General features: G+C 42.3%; 1 long non-coding RNA gene across 1 annotated transcript; it reads right to left on the bottom strand.

The window, feature by feature from the left end:
• Window positions 1-2,470: 2,470 nt before the first annotated feature.
• Window positions 2,471-8,353, bottom strand: LOC112956898. The gene is made up of 2 exons (XR_003251122.1): window positions 8,128-8,353; window positions 2,471-2,595 (listed from the first exon to the last, which is right to left on the bottom strand). It is a non-coding gene; the product is annotated as an uncharacterized LOC112956898 (long non-coding RNA).
• Window positions 8,354-10,590: the final 2,237 nt, after the last annotated feature.

The raw sequence follows: 10,590 nt of genomic DNA, 5'->3' as shown, positions 1-10,590 counted from the left end.
CCTAATTGAAAGTCTCTTCAGGCTCACTGTGTGCTTTCCTGGGCTTCATTTGCTGTATAGCAGATGGCACATGCATCATAAAACCTCATTATTTTATCATCATAAAGTCCATATCTTGTGAGAAGTGACATCTCTCTCCAGATTAAAGCAGGTTCTAAAATAAAATGCCCAACAGGCATTCAGAATAGAGAAGCAGAGCTACAGCTAGGCAGCTAATCACAGCTCTTGTTATGACACGAGTATCACATGTTTTGGTCACATATGATCCCTTGGAAAATACCACACAGCTTCTTCTTCTCTGGAAAGGAAATAAGTGCTTTCTTTGTGGTTCAGTTAGGTGCTTCTAACTCGTCCTTCTCCACTTCTTCAGAATGGCAGCAGCCTGACCTGAGGACCTTGCTCTCCCAGCAGGTTTCAAGGAAGCTGTGAAGAAGTCTCTAAAGCCAAGATGAACACAAGATATTCTTCCCCAGAGCTCAGAAGAAGCCTTTCCTGACACATCAAGAGGAGTTGAAAAAACCTGAACCACCACTTTATAGCAGTATGTGCTAATAGCTTAGACCAGCCTTGACTTCTCCTACGCACAAAGAAGCCAACATGAAATGTCCCACTGATTTATCAGCACTGCAATCCCTAAAGCTTAAACTTTCTGCTTAGTCTGCACTTCTGTGGCTGCTAGGTTTCTGCCCGAGGACACCTTGATAGGGGAGGACATTGATTACAAAGCTAAGGACTTGCACTTGGACAATAAATTAAAGACCAAACTTCAAGGCAGAGAAGTTTCTCACAACTCATTGGTAAAATTAAGAGCTACAAACAGCAACAACCTCTTGTGCCACCTCACCAGCTTCCCTACCTTCCCATATCTGAGTGAGCTTTAATGGTCTGGCTGTACATACCAAATCCAGCCAACATCTCCTCTGTCATCTCCCATGGCAATGCAGTTTTTGCATTTATTATTGAACCAAATGTAAAATGTTAGTATCTTAAAGATTTAGTTGACTCAGATAATGTTTTATGCTTCACCATCAATCCCTAAGATGGAATGAAGGATGTTCACCTGCATCCTGCCTCCAGTAGCAATATCCACACGCTATAAAGCGGTACAAATATCCTCTGATTTTCCATTGCTGGCAATAATTGCGCTCAGTCAATCTTACATTCACTTAGAGTCCAGAGAGGGAGTAATTTCCTAGAAGTGGCTTTAAACTGTAAAGAGTCAAGGAATTCTTCTCCCCCAGCATGACAGTGAAGTAGTTGTCTCTTCCCAGCTTCCAAACATCTCTATTAGCTTGGGGAATTAATTGTTAAAAATAATCAGGAGTGCAAGACAGGCCTCTGAGCAGACCTTTCACTGTAGATACTCTTTGCTCTCCTAGGGTTTCTTGTGGTGACAAAGACAGCGATCAGGAGGTAACTGCAGTATGACAGCACATTATTCACACATAGCAGGGATCCTTTGGACTACAGCTGCCAAAAATGGAAAGGCATGAAACTTCCAGCTCTCCCTCCCCTGAAAGGCCTTTAGCTATTTGTACCATTCCTACATTTTTTTTTCTCTTGGATTGTGAGGAGGGAAAGGGGAGTATAGAAATATAACACAGGCCAAAGGCAGCCATTCCTTTTCCTTCCTCTAGGATTGCTGAACCTTGAAGCTTTTAATCACTGCCCTCAGACTCATCCACCTTGTGTTTTGCTTCTATTTTTGTACTACTGAATAAGCTTAGGAAAAGAAAAACTTTGTTTCTAAGATTTCTTTTGTCAGAGGAGAATTCTCCCACCAGAAAAATTCAGAGGCTGAAATTTCAGAGAAAACAGCCCCTCAAGTAAGGGCAGAGCTAAAACCAGAGGCAGGTGAGGAACACACAGGGCTAGACCATGGTTACCAGAAGAGTTAAATCACAAGATGTTTTTCTATAGATCTTTATTGCAAATGTCTACAAATGCTCCTCTTGTAACCATACAGGGTGACAAGGAAAAGGCCGCCCTCAAGCACAACAGTGTAATGGGAAGTAAAATTCAAATATCTACAGTTATTTCAAGAAATAGAGCCTGGTTAAGGGCACAAGGGGCCTCCATTCTTTTTTATTTTTAGTAAAAAAGGCCCTGCATGCAAAGCAATTGCTCACAGCCAGTTCATCTGAGTCAAGGTGAGCTGCTAGATACAGTTAGTTTCTCCTGTAGAAGGGGAAAGGGCAACTGTTTGACATTAAGAGTTTAGGGTTCTGTTTGTTTTGGTTTATATTTGTGACCCAAAGGCCACTTACTGCACAGAATGAACCTCTAGCATGGCACAGCAAGATAGTGCTGAGATGCCACATAGCTTGCGAGGGAAGAAGATGTACACGAGACCAGACAGCACACAGGGCATAACTTCATTGCAAAAAGGCAGACAGGAACACAAGTGACACGCACAAATGATGGCCATGCTTGGTGATCTTCACACAGTAAGTGCAATCACAGCTGAAGGAGAACTTTCCATCTCCGACTCTTCAGGCCTGCGCTCGTCAGAAAGAGCAGACAAACCTTCTGCATGGAAATACACATGGCATCAGGAAGTAACTCTTGCCTATAGCTTCAGTCCTGCAAATACAGCTGCAAATAAGTAATCCTGGTTTTAAGGGTGCTTCTGAAGGTAGGACAGCAACATGCTCAAATGTGTTCAGAGCACATGTGCAAGTGCAGTCTCTATTTCTGGGTATCTTTATCAAGACTAAAATACTGTTTCTCCTAAGTGGGAGTTTTCCATTTTTGCTAGAGAGGAATCCCAGGAAATACAGACTGAACATAATATTTAAGTATCATAGCAGAGACATATGGGGAGAGAGAGTGTTACTTTAGATGCTGCTTTTTTAACTAGACAAATACAGCAGCTGTTTTAAAACAGTCCATTGGTTCTAAATACTGAAAATAGTTTTTCCTGAAGCTGGAGCACTCAGGGGGCATTTTCTACTTCTTCCTTCAGCATGCATCACCCACTTATTTCTATGGATAGAAATAATAAAACATGTAATATTCAAAATTAGCAGTAAAACAGTTCCTGTGCTTCTAAAGCCAAAGTTAAGTCCCAGGGGCAGGTTTTGAATTAGTCAAGAAACAAGAGAATTTAGCCCTTTGAGACTGTACGTTGGACATGTAGGCTTTTATTTAGAAACAGGACAGCACAGAAATGTCGGTATGACAGATGGTAGTCATTACCACCTCACATGCTTCTGGAAGGCACTTTGCACATGGTACATGAATATAAATGGAATGGGCTAAGTACAGGAAAGACACAACAACTACCAGTAGTTTGAACAGTGAATTATCCATGCCATGTTAGTGATAAAGGCTGCAAAGACAACTCAAAGCAGCTTGAAATAAAGGACCCATTCCTACTTACTGAAGTGGGCAGAAGAGATTCACTATTTCTGCTAACTTGATAAGTGCAGGCAAAAAATTTCCAATGAGAATTAAAGGCCAAAGTGGAGATGAGTACATCAGCTTATTCAGGTGCATGGCTGCTTTAATAGATACCATAAAATATATATTAAGACATTTGTAATAAAGCCCCTGTTGCGGCACAAAGCAGGTGTCAGAGCACATGCAGCCCTCAGCAGGCAAAGGGACTACAAGAACAGGGACACACGCGCACCCCAGGTTAGACCTGTGTCTAATAACCACGATCTTTGGGGCCAAGGGCTGGCTTGCTCTCACATGGGGATTGCTTAGCACTGTGCCCAGCTCTGCGGCTCACAAGTCTCTTCCCCTGCTTCAGGGCCACCTCATCTGCTCACGAAACAGCAGCTGAAGCGTCAGAAAGCACCACACAGAGGGAAAACAAAATCATGTCCAATTCACCTGAGTGCAGGCTGTAAACTAATGCAGTTCAGGGGCACACACAATCTCATCTGAAAGGAGAGAGAAGCTGGGGATGGGAACTGCTAGAGCCAACCCAAAGAAAGGTGTCCCCAGTAGTTAACTGGAGCCCAGAAAGAATCAGCTCGCTGGTCTTAATAGGCCAAGATTCAGGAGAAACAGAATTAAGCAGAAATTCCCTTTCGTCCCCTTAAGTAAAAGCCACAAACAATGTGATTATGAAGCATTATTATTATTCAAATACATGAGTTTGGTTATACATTGGATACTGTGGACATCCTAGCAGTTACACGGGATTTAAATGCTATAAGCCACTCCAAATTGTTTTATGCCCTACATCCTTTAAAGCTAAGAAAACAGAGAAAAAAAATCCTACAGTTGGTGAGAGCTGGTGTTCCACAGGGCATGGACATCCATATGGTTCTTCACATGAGTGTGAAACCTCCACCCTTCAAGGTGGCTTTCAGTTGCAAAGCTTCCTTGAGATATTCCCACTCGGCCTCTCACTTGTGCCCCACACCACAACACAGCACCTGCCTCTCTTTGAGCAGCCACACTATGATCAAGGTCAATAAAGTGTTCATGAAAGCAGCCAGAGCATCATTGCCACTACTGACCTTGCTCAGCATATACACCAAGCACTCTCCGCTTTTAGGAAAATGAGATAGTCAAGCCAATCAGCATGATCAGGCAACTCAATTCCAGTGCTTTTTAAGTAGTGAATAGTCCTCAAGTAGATGCAATTTGCCACCTGAAATCAATCTTGAAGCCCTAGTCCAATTCAAACCAGGGGCAAATTGCCTTTGACTTCAGGGCTAAGAGTTCACCCTTACTTCACAAACATTTTTTGATACCTCAAAAGTTGCCCTGCATGGACAACTCAGTTAAAAAAAACAAGACCATGTCTGAGTTTTCATCTCAGGCATGGAATAAGAAGGGGTGTTCTGAAAATTCCAATTTCAACACTAAGAAAATGCATGAATTAAAGAATAGAAAATTCCTTTTCTTAGGTGCATTGCTGTAATATTGTTTGAGGCTCTTTCTTTCCTAAAGACATATTCGAAAGAAAAAATGTCAGGTTCACATCAGAAGCTTTGATTTAGACAAAACAGTCTGTCCAAAAAAATCCTAATGCAATCTCTATGGAAATCGGCAGCTTCAGAAAAAATACCTGGATCACCATAGGAGATAACTTCTAAAATCATCCTTTTAAAGTCACTGAAGGCCACATTAAGTCATCCATTATAAGGCTTCTTTGTACGTTCTTAGGGTCTAGACCTTTTAAGGAACCTTCATTTAGCCAGGTCCTATCTTTCATATCCTTATTAAGTGCTATATTTATTCAGTTACTGCTTTAAGTGCATCTCTCCCACCCCCTTCTCCATTTTAGAAGCAAGTTGTCACCTGCTGAGCATCTGAGAGGTCTGAATGACTGATTACCCACCATAGCATGGACCTCTGTTTCCCCAACATGACCAAGTGCTCATTTGCAGGAGATAAATAAACTTGAGCACTGATTTTAATCCAACATATTTAAAAAAAAAAAAAAAAAAAAAGTCTTGCAAGGCACTTCTTACAACCCTTAGCTTAAGAGTTTGGGTTCTTTTTATTCACTGCTAGAAGAACATCCATCTTGAGAAAACCAAAGCCACATAGTAGGTGCAGCTGAGAAGATACTGCACAGGCAGTAAGCAACTCACTGCATTGTAAAAATGAGTTAGAATACCGCATTTAAGCAAAATGTTTGGTAAAATGGAAGATAAATTGGATATCCAAACATAATGGCAAATTACTATATGTGGAAGGAAAGAACTGAAATCCAAAGGCAACAGATCCAAATGATCCTCTGCCAAACATTTTCACTAGGTTTGCTTTTAAGGATGCTGAACTGCATGCAGTTGAAAATAACTTTAAGATGTTTGATCAACCATTCACATGGACACAGCTGCTGCAGATAAAGGGCATTGAACATAATGAGGAGGGAGGAGAGAAATGAGTAGGAGCCAAGAAAAAGAGACAACATTGTGCCTAGGATTTCCAGCTCCGTGTTTATTTACATTATGTTAGACAATGACCAGATGTCTGCAACCGACACTTTGTTGACTGTAAATGCTCTGCTTGTGCAAGAGTAGTATGTACCGTGTCAGCTGCACAACTCACTTCAGCAACTGAAAGTACTTTTCTGGATGAAGAGCATCTCACTAGGCTGCTTACAGCATTTAATAGTATGCTCTGTAAAACTATCCCATTAGCTGAAAGGGGTAGTGATAAGCCACAGGTCCTCCTGGCTTGTTTGAAACCCACCAGAACCCATACTAGGTGTCCTTGATAAGTCAGATACAACAGAAGTTGCCTCAGTAGCCTTCCTCTCTAATTACTGATTCATAGAGAGACAGATGCCCATTTCAGTGGGAGTAAACAACCTGAAAAGCGGCATGCCAGAGCCTCAAAACCTCCCCAGAAGATCCCACCTTTAACTCATTCCATGCCATGAATCTCCCTGTACTTTCATCAGGCTGAGACATTAGCAGGGGGGTTGTTAACACACAGCCCATCTTCAGCTAAGGAATCAGTCCAGAAAAGAGCCTAAAAGACAACATGAAGTCTATTGCAAATCTGTGAGGCTCTAGTCACTCCCCGAGTACCCACCTTGCACCAACACCTCCATTAGTAAGAGCATGGAAGAGCTAGAGCTGGAGTGCTGTAACACTTTAAACAGCTTTACTTTAAGTACCAGTACTTTTGGTACTTTAAACAGCTGGATGTTCAATCTTCACCTCCCACTGGTCTGCAGAAAGATCAGGGAACCTTAAAATTATGCCAGGTATCTGGACATGGCGGGGATTGGTGTGCCACCTCAATACTTGAGCTTCAGATTTTTCAAGGAAGGGAGAAGTAGGGCACAGGAGGGAGAGATGGATATCAAAAGGAGAGCTGATGAAGGGGAATCATAGTAGCACTCAATTGTAGTTTGGGGACATTCAGAACCTAGGCACTTTGTTCAGTCTCATCTCCAATTCACATTTGATTTTAAAAGTACTCAGGTTAAGGCTCTCTCCAGAACAGAGACTGCCTCTGTTAATTTATTTTAGTCCTTTGTGCCCAATTATTTAGGACATTTAGCAGGTGCTATTTCTTCCACAAAGCCCTAGGACTTTTCGTGTAGTAGATGGATGGTGCTTAAGAGGTGAGCAGACATCCAGAATCTCATTTTTCTACATTTCAGTAATGGGCCAGGATTTGTTTATTGCATGCAGTGTGGAGGACTGAATGAATAATTTTTTCTGAGGAGCTCTTCCAAGTGCTCAGCAGACAAATTTCTCTTCACAAAACCACTATAAAAGGGAACGCTATTGGCAGGCTTAAAATTGGGAGCTATCAGACAAATTAGAAAGTAATACTGAAGGCTTAGTCTGAGACTCACAGCACTCTTCCAATAATGGACATCTGAAAAAGTTTCCATAGACTTCTATAACAGGGTTTACTATTGGCCTACCCTTTTCCTCCTCACATGATCTTCTGTTATCATCTCTTTTTCCTCTTAAGAGCACCTTCCCTGTCCTAATTTTGCCCTTCTACACTTCACCTAGCCACCACACTCTTCCTTGTTGCCCCTCTCAGACCCACGAGAACTTCCCTGCCCTCAGGCACAAGTTCTTCATAAGAGCACTAAAGACCAGCACATACTAGTGTCCCATCAACCAGTTTTGATCATGCACCTGCTTCTTCTGACAAGACTCTCACTTCTCTCTGTTTCTCCAGTGCATTTACTAGATGCTTATTTTAAGCATCTTCTGCCCCAGTGGCCAGCTGGGCTCCTCAGCACCCAGATTATGGCTTTCTTCCCTGTAATGACTACCAAGGATCAGGTGTGGGGAAGATCAATCAGGTCAATCAATAGGCCACATATTAGTCAAAAAACTGATCTCACTCTCCTTTTTTCCCCCTTCAAAATAGGGATAGGAGGTTGTCCAGGACAAGTTTATTTCACAAGCCCTCCTTTTTACCTCACAGGAATCACAACTATAACTGCACAGAAAGAAACTGAGAATTTACAACACACTCCATGATACATTTTTGCTTGCACCACCTGAGGTCCTCAGCCTCACCAACATTCACCAACCACTGCAAACTATCAAGGGGCTACTGAAGCACTAAAAGCACAAAGCATCTGTTGGGCTTCCCAGTATCAGCATATAGTTCAATACAAGCAGTCATCAGCATAGCCATGCCTTTCCAAGTGCAAGGGAGCAAAAATGCCAGTCTTACCTAAAGAAGAGCAGTCCAAGGACCAAGAGCAGCTGGAGCACAGGCCAGGTCCTCAGTGATGTGGTGCAGTCTCACAGGGTCTGAGTGCTATGGGCAGAGCTGGGTGCCAGGAACACGGCCCTTTAGGAGTCCGAACAACACAGCAAACCACATACAGGGTCACATAGTCCACCTACAACCTACAGCTGTAGACCCTCTTCAAGAGGGCAGCTCTCCACAGCAACAACCCAAAGCACACCAGGAAAAGAAGCTGGGGACAGGCTGAGTTATATAGAGCCCCAGGACCGATGGGTAAAGTGTCCAATTCTGCTCCAGGTGAGGCTGGTCAGGGTTGTCAAGGCCTGTGAGTGCCCTGTAGTAACAGTGCCCTATTGCTATGAAAGCCACATACTCCAAGTCACTCAAATTTGAGACCAAGAGGCTAAAAATTCTACCTACAGTCCTATTTCCCTCTTAGGAGCTTTGTAATGTAAATTATGTGTGTGACAGGAGCCAGAAGTTTTTGTTGTAATTCTGGTGTGGCTGGGCATCAGGGCCCTGAAGTTATTAGCTTGCTGAGTGGCCCAGGCTTTCCCCAGCTGGCTTCTCCCAAGATGAGGCAAAGGACTGCCTTGGGGTGACGTGATGGACTGCATTCCTGGTTGACTTTCAGGCCAAGTATATGGCTAATTCCTCCTGGAAGTCTCTGGGTGGGAACAAACTTGTGGGTGGTGAGCAGGAACTGTTTCCCCAGATACAGAAATAGGCCAGTATTAGGGTATACCTAGATATTTAGGTCATGTTTTGTAAATGCTTTAAGATAACTAATAGTATTTATGCCCTGGAGACAGGACCATGGGAGAGCTGGATACAAGACTTCAGCAGAAGAGACATTTGAGAGTCTACCCCAACCCAGCTGAAGACATCGTCATGGGGACCCTGCTCCTGGGATCTCCACAGGCACTCCGCAGTGGCGCAAGAGATCCGATTCTCTATTTGAGCACTGCAATGCACAAAAGATCACAATTTTTGAACATAAACACTCAGATGAAGGAAAGTACAGACAGTGCTTGTCTGATACTTACAGATGATCAGCACTCGCCAAAGTGATATTGTAATGTCCCAACTCAATGCAAACAACTGATGCCACCAATGCAATCTGGCCTAATACCAGAATTTTTAGATGCACCATGACCATACCTCAAGAACATCTAACAGATGTCAGGATGCATGTTCCTAGTGTCTAATTTATGCTTGATTTGGGGTTACCTTTACATATACCTAGTTTGGTTCCTTTGCAGTGAAAGACAGTACTAAGTTTGAGAAGACAATGCGTAAGGAGCAGATCTCATGACAGTCTCCATGAATTCACAGAAGCCAAAACCTTTAAAGCTCTAGAAATGGGGCAGGTAAACTGAGAAAGTCTGTTACTGGGCATGTGCAAAGTATAAGTGCTTAGGGATGTATTATTCATCCAATTTGGATGCTGTTTGGAAAGATAAAATAAGTCACACCTGTGTAGTCATACTTGCAGTCATCTGTTTCGATTGTTCTGTGCTCCTTCCTGTTCCTCTCCTTCCTCAATACACAAATCTAGTCCAGGCTGATGTATCATAGACATTTTTGGGCCAAATAGTCCCAAATTTCTTTTCTTTTTCTTTTTAAGCAAATGTAAGCAGTAAGTTAATGGTACATAATGTACATAAATGAGCTCTCCTATACTCTGGTTTCTTTTGTTTGGTTTCCTTTCATGCATCACACATACCTTTTGTTTTCTTTAAGCACTCCATAGACACACAATCTCAGAATTCAGAGAGAGGAGAAAGAAACTGAGCTACCATGCTATTTTCTCTTGACTTCTCATTTTGTACCCTTCTGGTAACTTGGACAGCTTTATTCTGTCTGAGATTAGACGTGCACTGGGTTAATGAAAAGAGCACTCGCTGGTTCTGCTGCAACCAATTTCATTCCCACACTCTTACGTAAAAGAATGAAATATGTTTGAGCCTTGATCTTTTTTATGCTAATAATCAAGAGCAATCCAGTCGTTCTTTTCTCTAGATTCCCATGGTTTTGTATATATAACCTGCTACCAACTCTTCATAGCCTTGTAATTATCTATCTTGGTACTAACAGTACACTAAGGACCACAACATCCGAAAACCTTAGGCATTTTAAATGGTTATCGTCTTCAATCTGTATCTTATAATGGTGTAAAAAGTCTGAAGAAACTACTCTTTTCCTGGCATTTAATTTCCTGCTGCACAAATACCTATATTTCTTGTGACTTTTCTGTTATAATTTTTAGTTTCTGTTTGGTTATGAGGTTATTCTTCATGAGGCTTAGGGCCCCTCAAATTGATAGTGTTCTCTGGGACAAATGCCGGCATATATTTCTGCCCTTTGATTTCAAAAGGCTCTGTCAAGACACTCAATTAAGAGCTGAAAAAAAAATGGTTTTGTTCCCCAAAGGAGCAAAGAGTG

The sequence above is a fragment of the Nothoprocta perdicaria genome, unplaced genomic scaffold (assembly GCF_003342845.1).
Source record: "Nothoprocta perdicaria isolate Ctin4 unplaced genomic scaffold, notPer1 scaffold_68, whole genome shotgun sequence".
In the NCBI taxonomy this organism is placed as follows: Eukaryota; Metazoa; Chordata; class Aves; order Tinamiformes; family Tinamidae; genus Nothoprocta; species Nothoprocta perdicaria.
Note: the sequence above shows the minus strand (reverse complement) of the source record. Positions and strands in the feature narration are given on the sequence as shown.